Source organism: Mobula birostris, chromosome 1, assembly GCF_030028105.1.
Source record: "Mobula birostris isolate sMobBir1 chromosome 1, sMobBir1.hap1, whole genome shotgun sequence".
Lineage (NCBI taxonomy): Eukaryota > Metazoa > Chordata > Chondrichthyes > Myliobatiformes > Myliobatidae > Mobula > Mobula birostris.
Genome location: NC_092370.1, coordinates 97,178,844 through 97,202,904, shown reverse-complemented (window position 1 = coordinate 97,202,904; position 24,061 = coordinate 97,178,844). Strand labels below are relative to the sequence as shown.

General features: G+C 42.2%; 1 protein-coding gene across 4 annotated transcripts in view; it reads left to right on the top strand.

The window, feature by feature from the left end:
- Positions 1-24,061, top strand: part of tsnare1 (T-SNARE Domain Containing 1) — a 997,034-nt gene that overhangs the window by 62,782 nt on the left and 910,191 nt on the right. Inside the window, exon 1 of one of the 4 annotated variants that reach the window (XM_072267180.1) lies at positions 22,399-22,411. The exons of the other annotated variants lie outside the window; for them this stretch is intronic. The gene's annotated coding sequence lies outside the window, so the exon portion shown is untranslated. Of the gene's footprint in view, positions 1-22,398; positions 22,412-24,061 lie in introns of those variants that run through there. 4 annotated transcript variants of the gene reach the window in all.

Below are 24,061 nucleotides of genomic sequence, written 5' to 3'. Positions count from 1 at the left end.
ATGCAGGTTGCAAGTTGGTGCTTATTAATGGTAAAATAAGGCTTAGTGGCACTGTAGTCAGTCTGATACATTTTAGTTCTGTGTCCCATTCCAATATGTAGAAATGATCCGGACAAATAATAATGACAACTCTTATGGGAGGGTTATCTGATGTACATTCAATTGTTTGTCACTTAATATAGCATTGTAAATTACAATATCTATACAGTATGTTAAATTTTCTCCAAGGCAACAGATTTCGCTACTATTCTGCTGCATGAAGTAGGCACTGATATTTGTTTAGTGCTGTAATTTTGTGCTCACCTATCCATCTCAATTTGTTTCAATGCTGCCACTTTTGTGAGGATGGAACAAAAGTGACTTGTACAATAAAATGGTGTTCCCTTTGGCTTGATGTAACATTGGTGTGTGTCTGAGATCATTGATGTGTCTTCTAATGCCAAGGTGACCTAACAGAAAAAGATGAGGGAACGAACACCAATGCTGTTATATTCTGAACTTGCATGTACAGTTATTTCATGACAGCATTGCAATTCATGCCATTTACCTGGGGCAGTTAAAATTTCATCAAGAAAATTGTTATCACTCCCAAAAAATAGCATTGCATTCAAAAGCTTGAACTTTTATCTAGCACCCATGTTCTTGTGGCATTAGCAATTTTTCATTGTCACTGGACTCCTTTAGGACAGGGGTCCCCAACCTTTTTTGCACCGCGGACTGGTTTAATATTGACAATATTCTTGTGGACCGGCCGACCGGGGGGCAGTTGTTCAAGTAGGGTTAAACTCACCTCAATATGTCTTTTACAGTTAGGGTTGCCAACTTTCTCACTCCCAAATAAGGGACAAAAGTAGCAGTCAAATCCCGGGACACTTTACCTAGGAAGGATTACTATGACCATGAAGCCTTGTGTGGGCACCTGTGTGCGCATGCGTGACATGCACATGTGATTTGCACGTGTGTGTATGTGCCGATTTTTTTTTTCTCCCAACAAATCGGTTTTGCCTTAATCTTCCCGACTACATTGTACGTACAGTATTTCTACTTTATATAGGCTGTGCATTTATCATATCATTCCTGCTTTTACTATATGTTAGTGTTATTTATTTTCGGTTTTATGTGTTATTTGGTATGATTTGTTAGGTTATTTTTTGGGTCTGGGAACGCTCAAAAATTTTTCACATATAAATTAATGGTAATTGCTTCTTCGCTTCAGTCCATTTCGGCATGAAAAGTTTCATAGGAACACTCTACCTTAGCGGGGGAAGTACTGGACAAGGGCCGTCCCCTATGGGACAAACCAATTTAGCCCAATATACGGGATGTCCCGGCAAATACGGGACAGTTGGCAACCCTATATTCAAGTTCAACAGTGCGTGACAGGGAATGAGGAAAGGTGCAGCTGACTCATATCGTTTCCTGGCGGCCTGGTAGCACATGCTTTGCGGCCCGGTACCGGTCCGTGCCCGGTGGTTGGGGACTGCTGCTTTAGGACATAGTTGATGTGTTGGGTATTAATAGCAGCAAATCATAATCACAATAAATAATAAAGCAATCTGCTTTAATGAATTGATTGGGGGAATTGAGGATGATGCCTCTGGATTGTTCACTCTTCCCAAGGTGACATTCTGGCACTCTCCAGAACTCTGCTGAATTGTCCAATTTAGTCAGCTCTAAAAATGAGGTTAGCCTATAAGCTGCTAACTTTATTTGAATAAGGGGCTACTGTAGTTAAAATGTACCTGTGCCAGTTAAAACATCAGCAAGAAAATTGTTATCACTCTCAAAAAGTAGACAAATGGAATAAATAAATTTTATTTTTAAATCTGCTTTCTTTATTCCAGTACTTTTTATTGACTGAGCTCTTTTATGTGGTCTTGTACTTGAATGTCAAGTTTTAAGGATAATTGTCAAATTAGGATGACTTTAAATCCTTGTATGCTTTGTTGCATTGTGAATTCACAACTTATTAGTCAGTGACTTCAGATTTTTAGCTACCCCAAGAAGGATAGTATTTTTCCAGTCTTTTTGTAGAAGGTTGTGTAGCATGGGATTTTTGGAATGGTAATGATTTGCATTTATATAATGCCTCCAAGAAAATTAAATATTCTGACATGCTTTATAAGCTAGTATTATGTCGACCGGGAGTCAAATCATTTGCACAGAAGGAGGCATGTAGACAGAAAAACTAATAATGTGATAATGAATGTTGTAAAAAAAAACAGTGCTAGAAATAGTAAGCAACTAAGTAGACAAACCTGCTGCGCTCAGGCTCAATGGGGCAGCTGGCCTATTCCTGCTCCTATATCTTATTGCCTACTAAAAAATAAAGTTTTACTTCATCTGTCTTAAATGTGTGACCCTCTTTTAGATGGTAGCGTGACGTAACGCGCCAAGGTTTGAAACGAGAAATTTTCAACGGTTCTTGTTTCAGTCGAAGCAAGCAGCTGAAGAAGGGAGTGAAGAAATCGGGTAGAAAAAGTCTTTTTTTTAAACACTGCTAGGGGAGAAGGGTCTGCACTGCGCAGGTGCGTGACGTGGTGCGCCAAGGTTTAAAAGCAGACCACCATATACAGCGGCCATCGTCGGAGTGGACTGAGTCAGAGTGGGATGGCTTTGGCTCAACAGGCTTCGGCGAGAACAGGCAGAGGCCAGGGTAGGTTCCGGTAAGTTTTTTGTCCAGATTGTTTAGAGTAGAGAGAATGCCAGGCAGGATGTTGGAATGCTCCTCTTGCAGGATGTGGGAAGTCAGGGAGCCCTCCGGTGTTCCTGACAACCACACCTGCAAGAAGTGCATCCAGCTGCAGCTCCTAACAAACCGCATTAGGGAACTGGAGCGGGAGCTGGATGACCTGTGGATCATTCAGGAGAATGAGGAGATTATAGATAATAGCTACAGGGAGGTAGTTACACCAAAGGAGCAGAGCACAGGAAATTGGGTCACTGTCAGGCGGGGGAAGAGGAAAGGGCAGGCAGAGCAGGGTTCTCCTGTGGCCATTCCCCTCAACAACGTATACTGCATTGGATACTGTTGGGAGGGATGACTTACCTGGGACAAGCTGCAGTAGCCGGATCTCTGGCACTGGGTCTGGCTCTGCAGTGCAGAAGGGAGGGTGGAAAAAGAGGAGAGCGGTAGTGATAGGGGACTCGATAGTTAGAGGTGCAGATAGGAGGTTCTGTGGTCGTGACAGAGAATCCAGGATGGTTTGTTGCCTCCCGGGTGCCAGGGTCGAGGATGTCTCTGATTGCTTGCATGACATTCTGAAGTGGGAGGGTGATCAGCCAGATGTCGTGGTGCACATCGGTACCAATGACATAGCAAGGAATAGTGAGGAGGTCCTGGAAAGTGAGTATAGAGAGCTTGGTAGGAAGTTGAAAAGCAGGACCTCAAGGGTGGTAATGTCAGGATTGCTACCTGTGCTACGTGCCAGTGAGGGTAAGAATAGGATGCTCTGGAGGATGAACAAGTGGCTGAGGAACTGGTGTAGGGGGCAGGGTTTCAGATTTCAGGATCGTTGGGACCTCTTCTGGGGCAGGTGGGACCTGTAGAAGAGAGACAGGTTACACTTGAACTAGAGGGGGACCAATATCCTTTCAGGGAGGTTTGTTAGTGCTATTGGGGAGGCTTTAAACTAGATTTGCAGGGGGATGGGAACCAGAGTGCCAGAGCTGACAGTGTGGCTGGGGTGAAAATAAATGATGATAAAAGTTCAAGCAAATCCGCTAACAGAAGGGTTGTGAGTGGTGGTAAAAATCTTCTGAGGTGTATATGCTAGGAGTATTGCGGGGAAGGTGGATGAGTTGAGGGCGTGGACTGACACGTGGAATTATGATGTTATAGCAATTAGTGTAACTTGGCTATAGGAGGGGCAGGACTGGCAGCTTAATATTCCAGGGTTCCGATGTTCCAGATGCGATCGAGGCAGAGGAATGAAAAGTGGGGGAGTAGCATTGCTTGTTAGGGAAAATATTACAGCAGTGCTCAGGCAGGACAGTTTAGAGGGCTTGTCTACTGAGTCCTTATGGGTGGAGCTGAGAAACAGGAAAGGTATGGCCACATTAGTGGGCTTGTATTACAGACCACCCAATAGTCAACGAGAATTGGAAGAGCAAATCTGCAGAAAGATAGCAGGCAACTGCAGGAAACATAAAGTTGTGGTGGTAGGGGATTTTAATTTTCTATATATTGATTGGGACTTCCATACTGTTAGGGGTCTAGATGGTTTAGAGTTTGTAAAATGTGTTCAGGAAAGTTTTCTAAATCAATATATAGAGGGACCAACTAGAGGGGATGCAATATTGGATCTCCTGTTAGGAAACGAGTTAGGACAAGTGACGGAAGTCTGTGTAGGGGAGCACTTTGGTTCCAGTGATCATAACACCATTAGTTTCAACCTGATCATGGACAAGGATAGATCTGGTCCTTGGGCTGAGGTTCTGAACTGGAAAAAGGCCAAATTTGAAGAAATGAGAAAGGATCTAAAAAGCGTGGATTGGGACAGGTTGTTCTCTGGCAAAGATGTGATCAGTAGGTGGGAAGCCTTCAAAGGAGAAATTTTGAGAGTGCAGAGTTTGTATGTTCCTGTCAGGATTAAAGGCAAAGTGAATAAGAATAAGGAACCTTGGTTCTGAAGGGATATTGCAACTCTAATAAAGAAGAAGAGGGAGTTGTATGACATGTATAGGAAACAGGGAGTAAATAAGGTGCTTGAGGAGTATAAGAAGTGTAAGAAAATACTTAAGAAAGAAATCAGGAGGGCTAAAAGAAGACATGAGGTTGCCTTGGCAGTCAAAGTGAAGGATAATCCAAAGAGCTTTTACAGGTATATTAAGAGCAAAAGGATTGTAAGGGATAAAATTGGTCCTCTTGAAGATCAGAGTGGTGGGCTATGTGTGGAACCAAAGGAAATGGGGGAGATCTTAAATAGGTTTTTTGTGTCTGTATTTACTAAGGAAACTGGCATGAAGTCTATGGAATTAAGGGAAACAAGTAGTGAGATCATGGAAACTGTACAGATCAAAAAGGAGGAGGTGCTTGCTGTCTTGAGGAAAATTAAAGTGGATAAATCTCCCGGACCTGACAGGGTGTTCCCTCGGACCTTGAAGGAGCCTAGTGTTGAAATTGCAGGGGCCTTGGCAGAAATATTTAAAATGTTGCTGTCTACAGGTGAGGTGCCGGAGGATTGGAGAGTGGCTCATGTTGTTCTGTTGTTTAAAAAAGGATCAAAAAGTAATCCGGGAAATTATAGGCCGGTAAGTTTAACGTGGTAGTAGGTAAGTTATTAGAGGGAGTACTAAGAGACAGAATCTACAAGCATTTGGATAGACAGGGACTTATTAGGGAGAGTCAACATGGCTTTCTGCGTGGTAGGTCATGTTTGACCAATCTATTGGAGTTTTTCAAGGAGGTTACCAGGAAAGTGGATGAAGGGAAGGCAGTGGATATCGTCTACATGGACTTCAGTAAGGCCTTTGACAAGGTCCCACATGGGAGGTTAGTTAGAAAAATTCAGTCGCTAGGTATACATGAAGAGGTGGTAAATTGGATTAGACATTGGCTCAATGGAAGAAGCCAAAGAGTGGTAGTACAGAATTGCTTCTCTGAGTGGAGGCCTGTGACTAGTGGTGTGCCACAGGGATCAGTGCTGGGTCCATTGTTATTTGTCATCTATATCAATGATCTGGATGATAATGTGGTAAATTGGATGAGCAAATTTGCTAATGATACGAAGATTGGAGGTGTAGCAGACAGTGAGGAAGGTTTTCAGAGCCTGCAGAGGGACTTGGACCAGCTGGAAAAATGGGCTGAAAAATGGCAGATGGAGTTTAATACAGACAAGTGTGAGGTATTGCACGTTGGAAGGACAAACCAAGGTAGAACACACAGGGTTAATGGTAAGGCACTGAGGAGTGCAGTAGAACAGAGGGATCTGGGAATACAGATACAAAATTCCTTAAAAGTGGTGTCACAAGTAGATAGGGTCATAAAGAGAGCTTTTGGTACATTGGCCTTTATTAATCAAAGTATTGAGTATAAGAGCTGGAATGTTATGATGAGGTTGTATAAGGCATTGGTGAGGCCAAATCTGGAGTATTGTGTTCAGTTTTGGTCACCGAATTACAGGAAGGATATAAATAAGGTTGAAAGAGTGAAGAGAAGGTTTACAAGGATGTTGCCGGGACTTGAGAAACTCAGTTACAGAGAAAGGTTGAATAGGTTAGGACTTTATTCCCTGGAGTGTAGATGACTGAGGGGAGATTTGATAGAGGTATATAAAATTATGATGGATATAGATAGAGTGAATGCAAGCAGGCTTTTTCCACTGAGGCAACGGGAGAAAAAAGCCAGAGGAGATGGGTTAAGGGTGAGGGAGGAAAAGTTTAAAGGGAACATTTAGTGGGGGCTTCTTCACACAGAGTGGTGGGAGTATGGAATGAGCTGCCAGACGAGGTGGTAAATGCGGGTTCTTTTTTAACATTTAAGAATAAATTGGACAGATACATGGATGGGAGGTGTATGGAGGGATATGGTCCGTGTGCAGGTCAGTGGGACTAGCAGAAAATGGTTCGGCACAGCCAAGAAGGGCCAAAAGGCCTGTTTCTGTGCTGTAGTTTTTCTATGATTTCTATGGTGATCTAAGAATAAGAATCGTACCCTCCATATCTTCAGTGGAACAACCCATTTGAAGCTTGCATTATTCAATCAATTCCTCCCATGCTATTCTAAACTTGAGCAAATGCCACCTGATCAGACTTTTTCAACAGACCCGCCTATTCCAGGTATCAGTGTTGTAACCTTCACAGAATTCCGATTCATAAATATCTTTAAATAAGATTCATACTGTATACAGTACTGCAGAGGTAGCCTTGTCCATTTCTTGTCTAATAAAGCATAAACTCCCTACTTTTTGCACCCAATTGTCTTAGTGATAAATAATAACATTCAGTTAGCATTCATAATTGCTTGTACCTAAGTACGAGGCTTTTTCCATTGCATTCCAGGGTAGCTGGATTCTTTTTGCATCTCATCTGAGTCTCTCACCGTTTACATAATGCGTCAATTGACTTTTCCTGTCAAACTAGGCAAATGGAGAGCCCTGTTGGCAGCTGATGGAGTAACATCCTACCCTATTTACTTTATTGTCTCCTACCAGTATTTTTTTTTTAAAACCTTATTATAATACTTTAATACAGTCGGCCCTCCTTATCCGCAAGGGATTGGTTCCGGATCCCCTCGTGGATACCAAAAATGTGGATGCTCAAGTCCCTTATTCAACCTGTCCTAATGCGGTGGACCTTATTTAACCTGTCTCAGTGCGGTGGATACTAGGACCCAGCGGCAGAGCTCTGAATCCGCAGTGTTTCTGTTCACAAAAATAATCACGATCATGATTGAAAATAAAGTGGAAATAATAAAGCGATCAGAAAGAGGTAAAATGCCATCGGTCACTGGAAAAGCGTTAGGCTACAGTCGGTCAACGATCAGAACAACTTTAAAGGATAAAGTGTGAAAGGCCCTGCCCCAATGAAAGCTACAATTATTACTACGCAACACAGTGGTTTAATTATTGGGTTTTGGGGTTTTGGGGTTTTGATCCTTCACATCAACCCAGCAGGGATGGAGAGCGCGCTCAAGAGCTGTCTGTCACTGGATCGACCTCAGGAATTTCTGTTCCCGACCTGGCGCTGAAACATACGTTTCTCATGTGTTTTATATGCATAGAAAGGTAAAATATATACTATATACCAAGACAAACGTTTGACTAAGTGACGCTAAATAATATCGGATGTACTTGTTCTGACTTACTTAGTAAGAGAACTTACATTTTTTTTTGATCTCGATCCACGATAACCTACGCACATCCTCCTGTATACCTTAAATCATCTCTAGATTACTTATAATACCTAATACAATGTAAATGCTATGTAAAATAGTTGTTATACTGCATTGTTTAGGGTATAATGACAAGAAAAAAAAAGTTTGCACATGCTCAAACAAGTGCTAGAAGAGCACTTCCGGGTTTTCTTGGTTCGCGGTTGGTTGAATTCGCGCAAGCGGAACTTGCGGATAAGGAGGGCCAACTGTACTGCTCTTCTGTGGCTGGGAAAAGAACCAAAGCTTCTGCAAAAGAAAGAGAAACAGAAGATGAATCCCCAGTCACTTTGGATTCAATGAGTGACTTCCTTAAACGGCAAAAATCAGAACTTTCCGAGGAGTTTCAATGACTTAATGGCAAATTGGATACAATCCAACAAACTTTAACTGAGCATGAGAACTAAATTCAAGAAAATACTGCAAAGTTGGTGACACTTGAGGTGGATCTTGAAGATACATTTAAACTCTGCAGTGAGTTATCCTTATCCAATAAAAAAGGGTGAAAAGGATTATTAGTCTAGAAAATAGAAACAGGAGAAATAACTCGCGAATTCTGGGTCTTGAAGAATCAGTTGAAGGCGCTGACCCTACGAACTTCTTTGCAAACTTTCTGAAACAGCTATTCCCTGTTCAACTTCTATTCCACTACTGAGCCGAAGCTCGATCGAGCATATCGCTCCCCAACTTCGAAGCCATTGTCGTCGGCAGCGAAACCCAGGTTGGTCATTCTAAGTTTTCATGAATTCGTATATAGGACCTTTTAATTCACCATACCTGTTGACAAGGTATGATCGATTTCTATGGTTACAAGGTCAGATTTGTAGAAGATTATTCGCCTGATGTTATTATGAATGATTATATAAAATATAAAGAAGTTCTGTTGGAACTTTATAATAAAGGATTTAAACAATCCCTTCGGTTTCCCGCCCGTCTGAGTATTGTTTTGAAGAACGGATTGAGAAAAAGAATAAAGTCAGTTGAAGACGCAAAGGAGTTTCTGAAGGATGAATTCTAAAACTGTTATATTTCTTATTTGATCAGTTTTTTTTCCTCTGTTAATATGAATTTGAAATAAGGTTTCAATAAGCTTACATTTTGGCTGTTCATATATTGTCTTTTGTTATTTTGTTGATACTTGTTTATTATATCCCTCTTTTGAGGCTTTATTTTAATATAGCTTTCTTTGAATTTGTTTTAACTGATCCTTTTATATTTTTGAATACTGAGTTATTTTTCTTTTTATGTTGTGTCTTGGTGGGGACATATTTGACCTTGAAGGACCAGAGTTTTTGTCAACAGAATTTTTTGGGGAGGGAACTTAGTTGTTAGCTTGCTGACTGTCTGTTGGTCAGCTTTCTGGCTTTGGGTGGGTGAGGGGCTAGAGCCTGTTTCTCTCTGGGAGCTGTGTTGGGTTGATTGTTTGACTACCTTACCTTATGGTTTGCTTTCTAGTTTTAATAAGTTATGGCCAGATCTTTTAATTGTATGATGATTTGTATTTAAAATGGTTTGAAATATTAACTTATTTAGTTTGAATGTGAAAGGGCTGAATCACCCCATTAAACGGAACAAAGTGTTTGCTTATATTAAAAGCACCCATTATTTTCTCACAAGAAACGCACATACGCAGCTGTGATAGCTTACGTTTTTTAACTCGGTGGAAAGGTATGCAATTTCATTCTTCGTTTAATGCAAAATCACGTGGAATCTCTATTTTTGTAGATAATACAGTTTCCTTTGTTTAGCATAAAGTTGTTTCAGATCCTAATGGTCGATTTGTTATTGTATCAGGAAGTTTAGACAGTAAATTGATTGTTTTTGCTAATGTATATGCCCCCAACGTAGAAGATCCAGGATTTTTTGAACGTCTATTTTCATTTTTGCCAGATTTGTGTACTTAATCTCTTGTGATGGGAGGAGATTTTAACTGCTGGTTAGATCCAGTGTTAGATTGCTCATCTGTTAAACCAGCCACACTTAATAAATCAGCTTTGTTTATCCAGCCCTTTCTAACTAAATGTGGTATAGTTGATGCTGGGCGTTTTCTTTATCCGACGGGCAGGGAGTATTCTTTTTTTCTCTCATGTCCATCATTCTTATACCTGGATTGAATATTTTTTTATTGACAGTCAAATGATTCCATTGGTTCGATTAATCGAATATGAAGGAATTGCTATTTCTGACCACTCTCCTGTACTTCTATCTTTAAATCTCCTTGGTACCATCCCTACAAGTAGATTTTGGTGATTTAATTTAACTCTGTTATCCGATGAGGACTTCTTAAAATTTATAGAGAATCAAATTACTCTTTTTTTTGAAGAAAATACGTTGGAAGAGACGTCTAGTCTTATTATATGGGATACTTTTGAAGCATATATCCGGGGCCAAATTATTTCTTATACTGCAAACATCATTAAAAAAGTTAACAAAGAGAGAAACAAACTAGCTAATCAGTTAAAACAACTGGACTATAAATATGCTTCAGTACCTGATCCTGAAACATATAAGAGATGTATTGAAACCAAAACTAAATATGATCTTGTTTTAACATATTCAATTGAAAGCCAGCTTTTAAAAGATAGAAGTCAATCTTATATTTACGAAGATAAAACTGGTAAGCTACTGGCTAATCAACTGAAGCCATTTATAGCCAAGCGGCAAATTAAAGAAATACGTAAAATTAATGGGGACATGACAACTGACCACTTTGAAATTAATGACACTTTTAGGGAATTTTATTCCAAATTGTATAGTTCTGACTCTGTTAATGATAATATTGCAATGAATAATTTTTAGATCAATTAAATATTCCTAATCTTTCGATAGATGATCATAGGCAATTGGATCAACCCATTTCCCAGGAGGATATTGCTCAGGCTATTCGAGAATTGCATTCTAGAAAATCCTCAGGACCCGATAGATTCTCTGGAGAGTTTTATAAGTCTTTTTCCTCCCTGCTTGTACCACACTTATGTTCTACCCTTACAGATTCCTTTAAGGTAGGAAGGTTACCACAGTCTTTATACAAAGCTTCCATTTCACATATTCTCAAAAAAAGTAAGAATCCTACTGAATGTTCTTCGTATAGACCTATCTCTTTACTCAATTTTGATACTAAAATTTTATCTAAAGTGTTGGTTCGCAGACTTGAAAATATTATATCTTCTATAATTTTGGATGATCAGACAGGATTTATTAAAAATCGATATTCCCATTTTAATATATGGTGTTTGTTAAATGTTATGCATTCTCCATCTAAGGAAATATCGGAATGTGTGATAGCCTTGGATGTGGAGAAGGCTTTTGACAGAGTTGAATGGAATTATATATTTACATCCTTAGAAAAATTTAATTTTGGACCTAATTTTATTCATTGGATTAAATTACTTTATTTATCTCCCTCCGCTCCGGTTCGTACTAATCTTCAGAATTCTAGACCCTTTAAACTGCAACATGGAACTAGACAAGGTTGTCTTTGAGCCCTCTGCTTTTTGATTTGGTATTAGAACCTTTAGCAATTGCTTTTCGAGAGTCTAAAGATATTACTGGTATATTACGGAGAGGTACTATCCATAAAGTGTTGCTCTATGCTGATGACTTGTTGCTTTTTATATCTAATGTTACAATCCCTTTACCATTTGTGTTCCGTTTACTGACTAATTTTAGTCAGTTCTCAGGATATAAAATAAAATTACATAAGAGTGAACTGTTTCCTTTAAACAATTTAATACCAACTGATATTAACCTTTTAAAATTTTAAGAAAACAATTTATGCACTTAGGGGTTACAATTACTAAGAATTATAAAGATTTATTTAAGGAAAATATTTTAACTTTAATGAATTATGTTTAAAAAAAACACTTTCTAATTGGTCGCCTCTCTCTTTATCACTGATTGGCTGAATTGATTCTATTAAAATTAATATCATACCTAAATTAATATACCTTTTTCAAGCTGTGCCTGTTTTTATTGCTATATCTTTTTTTGACTCTTTGGATTCGATTCTTTCTTTCTATATATGGAAGAATAAAAAACCTCGTATAAATAAAGCTTACCTTCAAAAAGCCAAACAGAATGTAGGCTTTGCCTTACCCAATTTTAGGTTATATTATTGGGCAGTTAATATACAAAATATTACATTCTGGATATATTACATTAACCTTGAGAATTGCCCTATATGGGTTTCTTTGGAAGTCAACCCTGTTATGAAATTTTCCATTATTTCTTTACTTGGATCCTCGCTTCCTTTATCTTTAAATAAACTAACTGACAATGTGGTGGTCAAAAATACTTTGAGGATTTGGTTACAGTTTAGAAAACATTTTGGTTTATTGAGATTCTCCCTCTCAAATCCCACCTTTTCTAATTGTTTTTTTAAACCGTCTTTAATTGACTTATCTTTTAAAGAATGGGATAGATTGGGTGTTAAACGATTTCAGGATTTGTTTGATAGAGGGAATATCTCTTCTTTTGTGCAACTTTCAATGAAATTTAACCTTTCCAATACCCACTTTTTTCGATTCTTACAGATTAGAGATTTTTTTTAGGATCTCAATTATATACATTTCCTACAAGTCTAGATAAGAATATAATAGATACAATTTTTAATCTGAAACCCTTTGACAACGGTTCAATATCTTACATTTACGGTCTGCTGTTGGGACTGAAAAAGGCCTCTTTAGATAAAATTATAGAAGACTGGGAAAAGGATTTACAGATTTTCAAATCTGAAGAGAGCTGGAAGATTATTTTAAAATTGATTAATTCTTCATCATTATGTGCTTATCATTCTTTATTACAATTCAAAGTGGTACGTAGAGTTCATATGTCTAACGACAAGCTCTCTCGTTACTACGCTGATATTTCCCCTTACTATGATAGATGTAGTAATGGAGTGGCCACACTAATTCATATGTTTTGGACATGCCCGAGCCTTGAAAAATTTTGGAAAGATGTATTTCAAACTTTTTCTGTACTTTTCAATGTTAGTTTTAAGCCCAATCCATGACTGCCATGTTTGGTATTGTTGAGGATAGTGCTATAAAACTGAAGCCATCTAATTTGTGGGTATTGGCCTTTATGTCTCTTATGGCTAGGAGCATGATCTTGCTCAAGTGGAAGAAGGCTGCCCCGCCCACTCATGTTCAATGGCTATCTGACGTTATGTTGTGCCTTGATCTAGAGAAGATTCGTTGTTCAATTTCTGATTTTAAATATGATTTTCTGATGTTATGGGGACCCTTTCTGAGTTATTTTCATAATCTTTGAACTGTTATTAAAGTATGGATCTGAGCCATTATTATTATAGTATTATATGGTAAAGTATTTCCTTTTTTTCTTTCTTTTTTTACCAACCAGCTCATTTTGGTAGTGGGGATAAATTTTTTTTTTAATAAAATACAATTATTTTCACTTGTTATTTTTAATTTATTTCATTTCATAATTTAATCTTTTTTCTACATGGTTGATTTGGAATATGGGATACTGTGATCTTATTACTGTGATTTAAGTGTAGTGTAATTCATATTACTTGTATCCTTATGAATTTTGTATTTGTATTTATGCAATTTATATAATATTAATAAAAATACGGAAGGAGAAACTAGGCAAATTACACATTTTCCCCAGTTTAATCTTCATTGGCCCACTATTGTCAGGAAGGAGGTTCAGAAGCATCAGGACTGGATAACAGCTTCTTTACTCAGGCTGAGATGAATGAATACCCAGATCCGATTGAATTCTTATAACTAGGACTGTGAGCTGTTTACTGTTTAAATACTGCAATTATCTAATCTATATTTAGTTTCTTCAATACAGTAGAGACCACATTCTGAACATAGAAATCTGTATACTAAATTGGAAGAAGTACAAGTGAGTCTCTGATTCACTTCAAATTCAAGTCTATAATCATTTCTTGTATGACATGAAATTTATTTTGCGGCAGCAGTACAGTGTGAAGACATAAAATTACAGTAAGTTGCAAATAGTTTAATGGTTTAAAAAAAAGTAGAATAATGAGGTAGCCTTCATGGAGCATTCAAAAATTGAATAGCAGAGAGAAAGCGATGTAGCGCCCTGGGAAAGGTTTCACTGCTAACGTAATGATCTTTCTGTAGAAGCAGTGTTTGGGTTATGGGCAGAGATAATGGGTGCTTTCGAATGTGTGCCATCTGATCAGGGGGAGCGGGTTTTTTTTTGGTGTGTCTAACACCAGTGTGAGCTGGGGTCTTTGGTGGTTGATGGAGAGAGAAGATGCTGGAGAGAACCTGTTGTAGGATTCAACCTGGTGGGGAACCATGATTCGATGGACCAAGGTGCAGAGGGTATGTTAAACTATTGTCTGGTAAAGTGATTAAGATATGTGGTTATGGACACTGCAGGGATTGAGCAGTGGTGCGAAACTGTGGGATTACCAGTCGAGAGAGTGAGAGTGTGTGTGTGTGTGTGTGTTGAGTTGGGTAGACGTTCATAGCCCCAAAGAATTGTTGATTAGGACTCTGTGTACCGTTGAAGCATTGGGAACAGTTACAATCGTGGAACGGAGGTTTGACAAGATGACAGGCAAAGACTTTGTTTTAGTTCAGACTAGCGCTGATTCAATGGCAGTGGAACTGCCTGGTACTATTGGGGCCCTGGGAGAGGGGGGCCGTGGGCTGTCCACACTTTCCGGGAGGACGGGAGTGGAGACGAGAGAGCTGAATCGGAAACTGAGTTTCCTGTAACTGGGGTCGGAGACTTTAAAGACAAGTTGCTCTTGTTTCTGTGGACAAGGGGAAGGAATGGTCTAATTTGGAAGGTTTAGTAAGCCGTCCAACGAGGAGTGAGTATTCTGAGTTAGTATCAGCCCTTATTCCCTGGTGAATAAATGGTTAAGTGCGCAGGTTGAAAGTCCCAGTTACTGTAGCCTCAGGATAACGCCCACCCCCGAAGGGGAAGAGGAGCATGAGACTTGGGTGGAGCAGACCCTTCAGATTCCGGATGAGCGGCAGTGCTCTGATGCTTTGAAAAGACAGCAGCTGCTCTGCGAGGTCCAGCTGCTGATATAGTGAGATCCTTAAAGACACAGAACCCTTTGGCTACTTCCTTAGGCTCCATACAAGCACTAGAAACTGTTTTTGGCACTATGGGAAGCCCAACGGAGTTTATGATGGGGTTTCGGAACATGCTTCGGGGAAGGGAGAGAAACTTCCCACTGACATTTTTTGGCTAGGGAGACGGCTGAGTTGCTTGCAGCGTGGGGGGACCATCCAAATGGCTGAGGTGCGTCAGTTAAGAATGGAGCAAGTGGCGAAAGGCACACAGTCACAGGACATGATTGTTTGGGGTCTCCAAATACCTTGTAAGATGCACCCCCCCTTCCTTGTTAGTCGAGTTGATCAGAGAAGTAAGAGGGGAGGAGAATGCGTCGGAGGCGTGGGAGGACTCTGTCAGCAGGGTACAGTCCCCCGGTAGTAGCACCCGTTGCTGAAGTGACCTCTGATAGCCTACCCCCGGGGTGGTAAAGGAGCTCATGGCCAAGTTTAGGACTGTGATGTTGTCGTGGTTTTACAAATGACAAAGGGAGACGCCGAAGATTCTTCAAGAAATGTTTAAACTTTAATTTGCAAAGTAAAGCTGAGACAGTCAGTGGGCTAACCTTTGTAAGTCTGCCGCTGAATGTCCGCCTGCCGGTTTTCACACAACAATTTTATAGCCCTTCTGGGTTAGCATACGGCTGTAAGTTTTACTCTAACTAATAAATCAATCTACTTGGTTAAATTCTTCTTTCTCAAGAGGTCAAAAGTACACAGGTTTCATTCTAACTAATGAATCGATGGTTACATTGCAAAATACCATAGTAATCCCAGCACTCAGTAACAGACACTTAATGCATAGTAAAGGCATGGTCAATATCTGAATAAACACTTGATGTGCAATAAAAGCACACTTAAATAAACACTTAGAAAACAGAGTACTACAATGTTTTTCCAATAATGTCTCGGTTATTATTGGCAGGTGTGCCCACCCCGCATAACAAAGCCGACAGGGATTGGACCCACTGAGAGGGCTGCTAGTAAACAGGGTCCCTCCAGTAGGGGAGTGACCAGTATTGTCTCCTATAACTGTGGGGAAGAGGGACACCTCAGGCGGGAGTGTGAAGGCCGGGAAAGCCTTTGGAGTGTGAGCTCCTGGGATCCTAAGAGGAGAGAGACATCAGGAAACTTAGAAGAGACTCAATGAGGGAATGGCCTGGCATCTTGTGGGGGGGGGGGGCATGTTCCAATCAATATATCAAGGAACACCATGGAGCAAAATTGAAATTTCTTACATCCTTCACATACATGAGTAAAAATCTTTACATTTTGTCTCTGTCTAAATGTACAATGTGCATTCATAGTAATTTATAATAAACTGCACAGTCAATGTAATACAGAAATAGACTCAAATCAGTGTGAGTTAATCAGTCTGATGGCCCGGTGGAAGAAACTATCCCGGAGCCTGTTGGTCCTGGCTTTTATGCTGCGGTTCCGTTTCCTGGATGGTAGGAATTGGAATAGATTGTGGTTGGGGTGACTGGAATCCCCAATGATCCTACGGGCCCTTTTTACACACCTGTCCTTGTAAATGTCCTGAATCATGGGAAGTTCACAATCTACAGATGCACTGGGCTGTCTGCACCACTCTCCAGAATCTTGTGATTAAGGGACGTCCAGATCCCTTACCAGGCAGCGATGCAGCCAGTCAGGATGCCCTCAATTGTGCTCCTGTAGAAAGTTCTTAGGACTCAGGGGGCCATAACAAACTTCCTCAACCGTCTGAGGTGAAAGAGGTGCTATTGTGCCTTTTTCATCACACAGCTGGTGTGTACAGAGCACGAGGTCTTCAGTGATGTGGATGCTGAGGAACTTAAAGCTGTTTAACCTCTCAACCCCAGATCCATTGATGTCAATAGGGGTTAGCCCGTCTCTATTCCTCCTGCAATCCACAACTAGCTCCTTTGTCTTTGAGGTAGGGGTTGTTTTCTTGACACCACTGTATCAGAGAGATGACTTCTTCCCTGTAGGCCACCCTGTTATTGTTTGAGATTAGGCCAATCAATGTAGTGTCATCAGCAAATTTAATTAGCAGTTTAGAGCTGTGGGTGGCGACACAGTCATAGGTATACAGAGAGTAAAGGAGGGGACTTGGTATACAGTCCTGAGGGGCTCATGTGTTGAGAGTCAGAGGGGTGGAGGTGAGGAAGCCCACTCTTAACACCTGCTGGTGATCTGACAGGAAGTCCAGGATCCAACTGCACAAAGCAGGGTCAAGGCCAAGGTCTCCGAGCTTCCTGTCGAGCTTGGATGGAATTATGGTGTTGAATGCTGAACTGTAGTTCAAGAACAGAATTCTCACATAAGCATCCTTCTTTTCCAGATGTGTAAGGACAGTATGTAGAGCAGTAGCTATTGCGTCGTCTGTCAATCGGTTGTGTTGGTCGGCGACCTGTAAGGAGTCCATTTTGGGTGGTAGCATGCTGCAGATGTAATCCTTGACCAGCCTCTCAAAGCATTTGCTTATTATTGAGGTGAGTATGGCAGGACACCAGTCATTCAGGCATGCTACCTTGGTCTTTTTTGGTACAGGGAAAATGGTGAATAATTTGAAGCAGGAGGGCACTCTGCACTGGGAGAGCGAGAGATTAAAAATGTCTGTGAACACACCTGCCAGTTGTGCTGCGAACATCCTGAGTACTCGCTCTGGGATATCAGGAAAATCCCTATTCCTGAAGGCTTAGTGGGGCCAAGTTCCAGTGTATCACTACAGATCAAGGGTATTTATGCTAGAGCCATACTTTACACAGACTCTCAGGTTACTCTGCTGTACCATTCATGTTACAACCAGTATTCGACACATTTACCATTGACGCCACTCAGTGCACTAGAGATCTGGAGTCTCGGTATGGATGACTAGCCGTATGATGGTTACTTGTTATTGAAGCTGGAGTTTTCGAAGGCAAATGTGGGAGTAGCTGATGTCCTTGATACATTAGTGTTGGTTTGTCCGGACCCAGTCGAGAAGAGTGAATCTTCAATTCTTTTGGGAATGAATACTCCTATTCTGAGGAGGCTAATGGGAGCCTGCAAGGAGAAGGTGAGAAGGTTGGAGAAAGCTTTCTGAAAATATTGTCCATTCACCCTGTGTTCCGAGCTGCTTTTGAGGAAGTGTGTGGCTGCACTGGGTGGGATATTGAGCATAAATAAGGGACTGTGTGGTACACCCAGTCCAAACCGATTGTGTTACAGCCTGGGGATGTAGCTAGAGTGACAGCAAACCCCAAGTTTCCCGGAGTGTCTGATGCCGACGTCCTCGGTTTAAGACCATGAAGAGGATTAACGCTTACCTGCTGGGGTACTGGTGAGGCTGAGACTGCAGAAGCCCTCAGTAGTACAGGTGAACAAGATGACAGTAATTGTTGGGAAGACCTTGGAGAGGGAGGTCACCCTCAGGTGGGGGATGCCAATGGCACACCTTTCTGGTGACGGTAATGTCCAGTGTCCCTGTGAAACAAGCAGGGGAGAAACTGTCTCCAAAAAAGGGTAAGTTGACTGCCAGGTTATTCAACTTTGGGGACTCCCTGGTACCTGGAGGTTGAAAGAGGAGGTTGATAGAGAAGATGTTGAAACTAGGAGATGTCTTTTCTTTTGTCGAGTTTGGTGTGGGTTGTTCCATCGGCACTCGCCACACCATCCAGGTGACAGAGGACACGCCGCCCAGAGAAAGGTTGTGGCAGCTGGTGCCTGCAGAGGTAGAGGATGTTTGGCAGCATCTGCGGAAACTGAAAGAAGCCAAGGTCATCACTGAGTTCAGAAGCCCTGATGTGTCTCCAATAGTAGGTGCCAGGAAGGAGAATGGGAAGATACAGATGTGTGTGGACCATTGGACTCTGAACAGGTGTACAGTCCCCGGCTAGTATACGGTCCTGAGAATCGAGGATGTGTTGGCTTACCTGTGATTTGCGAATTAGGTATTATCAGAAACAATGAGTGAGGGTGACAAAGAGAAGACGACATTGATATGTCCTTCCAGTTTGAAAGGCTGCCCCAGGGCATATTGGGAGCCTCGCTGACTTTCCAGCATGTCATAGAGAAAACTATGGGGAATATGAACTTGTTTGAGGTGTTGGTGCACTTGGATGACCTCATTGTGTTCAGGTCCACTTCAGAGGAATATGTAGCGAGGCTACTGAAGGAGCTGGGCTGCCTGAAAGATGAAGGGTTAAAACCTTCCCTGGACACGTGCCAGTTCTGCAAGACGTCTCTCAGCAACGTTGGGCACATAGTCTCTCAATATGGAGTAGCTACTGATCCGTCTGACATAGAGGTGGTGACTACGTGTCCAAGGCCCCCGACTGTGAGCGCCTTGCACTTGTTCCTCGGATTCAGTGGGTACTATTGGAGGTTTGTGAAGGGGCTACTCTAAAGTGAGTCGCCCTTTAAATCAGCTTCTGTGGGGTTACCCTCCCTTGGGGAAGAAAGGAAGGAAGACAAAAGAAGAGGATGGTAAAGATCATTTTAGCCCTTTAGAGCCTTTTGGAGCAAGATGGGATGCGAAATCTGAAGAGGCCTTTCAGTTGCTGAAGGAGCTGATGACAAAAGTTCCTGTGTTGGCTTTTGCAGACCACCGATTGCTATATGTGTTGCATACAGACGCCAGCAAAGAGGGCTTGGGGTGTTCTGTATCAATATCAGGACACAGGGTTGAGACCTGTTGTGTTTGTCAGCTGGAGTCTGTCAACCGTTTATTAAAATGACCCCACACTCCAGTTGGAGTTCCTGGTATTGAAATGGGTTGTGATGGATAAGCTAAGTGACTATCTATATGGTGCTAAGTTCGAGGTGAGGAAGGACAACAACCTATTAACTTGTATCCAGACCTCGGCGAAATTGGATGCCACAGGCCAGTGTTGGTTGGCAGAACTGTCTGCCTGTAATTTCAGCCTGAAGTACTTACTGGCCGTGGAGTTGGAACATCGATGCTGACATATTGTCCTGATGTGTATGAAATATTGAACAGGGACGGAGAGTGGGAGAGTTTTCCTGCCTCTGGAGTTAAAGCATTGTGCCAGTTTTCCATCATGGGGAAGGCAGAGGAGAGTGGAGGGCAGAATTGAGCAGTAGATCATTTGGGAGCTTCTGATGGACTCATTCCACAAGCTTACTGCAATCTGATTGCTCTGAAGACAAAGTAGTTGCCTGAATTGCGTCCTGGGGAAGTGGCCGCCACTCAGCCAAGTGACCCATGTATAGGTACCATTTGGTCAGCGGTTGTGAAAGGGGACATCGCCTGAGCGGACAAGATGAAATACTCAGCGGTATCTCTACTATTGAGGGAATGGTCCAGATTGGAGCTGAGAAACCAGATTCTATACTGGGTCATGTCACCTCCCGACAGGCCTCAGCGTTCCCAGCTGATTCTGCCTGAGAAGTCTCAGAGGATTGTGTTGAAGTCACTTCATGATGATTCTGGTCATTTGGGGGTTGACAAGACTAATGGATTGGTCAGAGATCAGTTCTACTGGTCCCAAATGCAGCAGGAGATCGAAAAGTACTGCAGGTCGTGCATTCAATGTATATGGAGGAAGACGCTGCTTATGACGGTCGCTCTGTTCTCTCATTTACAGAGTGTAGGGCCACTTGATTTGGTGTGTATGGATTTCCTATCAATAGAGCATGATGCCAACAAAGTGGCAAATGTCTTGGTTATTACAGATCAAGGCACCAGATATGTGCAAGCCTTCCCTACCAAGGATCAGAGGGCATCCATCATGGCCAGAGTATTATGGGAGAAGCATTTCATTCATTATGGTCTCCCCAGGCAGGTACATAGTGATTAGGGATGGAATTTCAAGAGTAAGCTCATACATGAGTTACTAAGCATGCTCGGAGTCAAGAAGTCGAGGACTATGCCTTATCACCCACAGGGTGATCCCCAGCCTGAGAGGTTCAGCTGGACATTGCTGGACATGTTTGGAACCTTGGAGGTCAGTAAAAAAGAACGACTGGAGTCAACATATTGGGCATCTCGTCCACTGCTACAACCTTACACAGAAAGAAGCTACTGCGTACTCGCTGTATTATCTGATGTTTGGGCATGAAGCGAGGTTGCCTATTGACCTCTGTTTTGGTACTGGCATGGAAGAAATTCACAGAGATCTGTCTGAAGTATGTGTCTGATATGAGAAAGGAGCCGCAAAAGGCTTATGAACCAGCTGAGGTCTTGGCTACTAAGCAGAATCAAGGAAATAAGAGGAGGTATTGAATTGACCTTATTTCTTACATCCTTCACATACATGAGGAGTAAAAATCTTTACATTACGTCTCTGTCTCAATGTGCAATGTGCAATTTATAATTACTTGTAACAAATAGTAGGTACAGTAAGATGTACAACAGAACAATAAACATAGCTTGGAAATACAATTGTGTTAGCATGAATTAATCTGATGGCCTGGTGGAATAAGCTGTCCCAGAGCCTGTTGGTCCTGGCTTTAATGCTGTGGTACCTTTTCCTGGATGGTAGCAGTTGGAACAGTTTGTGGTTGAGGTGACTCAGGTCCCCTATGATCCTTCAGGCCTTTTTTACACACCCGTCACTGTAAATGTCCCGAATAGTGGGAAGCTTACATCCACAGATGCACTGGGCTATCTGCACCACTCTCTGCAGAGTCCTGCAATTGAGGGAAGTACAGCTTCCATACCAGCCAGTGATACAGCCAGTCAGGGTGCTCTCAATTGTGCCCCTGTTGAAAGTACTGAGGATTTGGGAGCTCATGTCGAATTACTTCAACTGTCTGAGGTGAAAGAGGCAGTATTGTGCTCTTTTCACCACACAGCCGGTACGTACAGACCAAGTGAGGTCCTCAGTGATGTGTATACCAAGGAACTTATGTCTCTTCACCCTCTCAACCCCAGATCCATTGATGTCAATAATGATTAGCCTGTCTCCAATCCTCCTGTAATCTATTACCAGCTCCTTTGTTTTTGCGACATTTAGGGAGAGGTTGTTTTCTTGACAGATGACGACTTTTTAGGCTGCCTGGTTATTATTTGAAATAAGGCCAATTAAAGTAGTATCGTCTGCTGGTTGGAGATTTAGGTGGTGACACAGTCATGGGTGTACTGAGAGTTAAGAAGGGGTTGAGGACACAGCCCTCGGGCTCCTGTGTTGAGTGCCAGAGGGGCAGAGGTAAGGGAGCCCACTCTTACTATCTGCTAGTGATCTGACAGGAAGTCCATGATCCAGCTGCACAAGGGAGGGTAAAGGCCAAGGTCCCTCAGCTTGTCAAGGCTATAGGGAATTATGGTGTTGAATGCTGAACTGTAGTCCAAGAACAGCATTCTCACATAAGCATCCTTCTTCTCCGGATGTGTAAGGATGATGTTTAGAACTGTAGCTATTGAGTCATTTATTGATCGGTTATGTCAGTAGGTGAATTGTAGGGGTCCAGTGTGGGTGGTAGCAAGCTGCAGGTGTAATCCTTGACCAGCCTGTCAAAGCATTTGCTTATTATTGAGGTGAGTGCGACAGGCCGCCAGTCGTTCAGATATGTTATCTTGGCCTCTTTTGGTACAGGGACAATGGTGGATAACTTGAAACAGGAGGGCACTCTACACTGGGAGAGGGAGAGATTAAAAATGCCTGCAAACACACCAGCCAGTTGTGCCACACACACTCGGAGCACCCGCCCTGGGATGTCGGCTGGTTCTGCAGCCTAGCGACTGTCCACCCATTGGAAACATCTGCGAACCTCAGCCTCAGAGATGACCAAGGTGGAGGTCACCTCTGGGGCTCAGTGTTGGCGACAGTGATGAGCATGAAAAAGGCTAGGCTCTTCTGGGAGAGAGGTAGTGATGTTGGCAGCACCAATGCATTTAGCTTTGAAGTCTGCGAAGATGTACAGACCTAGTGATAAGCTGCGTGTGTTGTTGGTGGAGAGTTGTGTCTGGATCTTTTCCTTGTATAATCGTTTTGCTGCCTCGATGACTTTGCTTAAATTGTAGCTGCATTTCTAGAGTATGATCAAAAAGTTAGGTTCTCCCAATTAATGCCTGGAGACTGAGTCCTTATAAAGAATTTGGGCTACCTGGGAAGCATAAGTTGGCTGACCGCGGGGCAGCTAACCCATATGTGGTGGAGAGACAGATGCCAAATATACCAGTTTTCCAGGTGAAGCCAGAGGATGGGAATAGACCTGTCAAGATTCTCCATCGTAACCACCTTCTACCTCTGGGGTAAGACGTATGTGTTGACCCAGATCCTGACCTGGGCCCTACTCCTAGTAAGAGGACTCTATGGTGACTTGAAGGACATGCAGTGAAAAGGTAGACCGGACCCACCCCTGAACATCATATGAACTCCGAGGATGAGGAAATGGGGATGAGGTATATGCTGCCCTCTGCAAGCTCCCCAATAATGACTAAGAGATTCCCAGCGCTTCTGATGCCAAGGTGGGTAAAATGGGGGGAGCTAGCAGTGGACAGGCAGGCTTGTGCTTAGAAAATGATGGGAGGCTGGACTCTAAAGTAATGGGGTATGAAGCAGAGCACAGCCAAGTGATGAGGGGAGCTGAGTTGTTGGGAGGCACAAGTAATGCTCAGCGAAGCCCCCCCCCCCCATGTTGACAGGAACGAGCCCAGAGATGTCTGCTGCTGAAGAAGTAGATGATGGCGTAAGGAGGTCTCAAAGAGTCAGGAAACCCCCCAGACAGACTGGCCTATGTCGCACCCAGGGAACAGGGTGTGGCACCCATCTCCTTGGTGAGGTATGTCACTGCCATTTACACCTGGGTTGGAGGTCCTGATATCATGAAATTTCTTTGAGACTTTGTGCTATTTATGAAGCAGTGATAAGTAATCTCAAAGTCATGAGGACATTATTAATTTTGTTGGGGGAAGGAGTGTAATACATGGGGGAAGGTTTCACTTCTGATGTAATGATCTTTCTGTAGAACTAGGGTTTGGGTTATGGGTATGATAATGGGTGCTTTTGAATGTAAGCCATATAATCAGGGGAGCAGGTCTTTGTGCCTGATACTGGTGTGAGCTGTAGGATTGGACCCGGTGGGGAACCGTGATTCGATGGAGCAAGCTGCAGAGGTCTCTTAAGCATTGTTGAACATGACTTTTGGAAGAGTTGTGCTCTAACTTGTGCATATTTGACTGTTT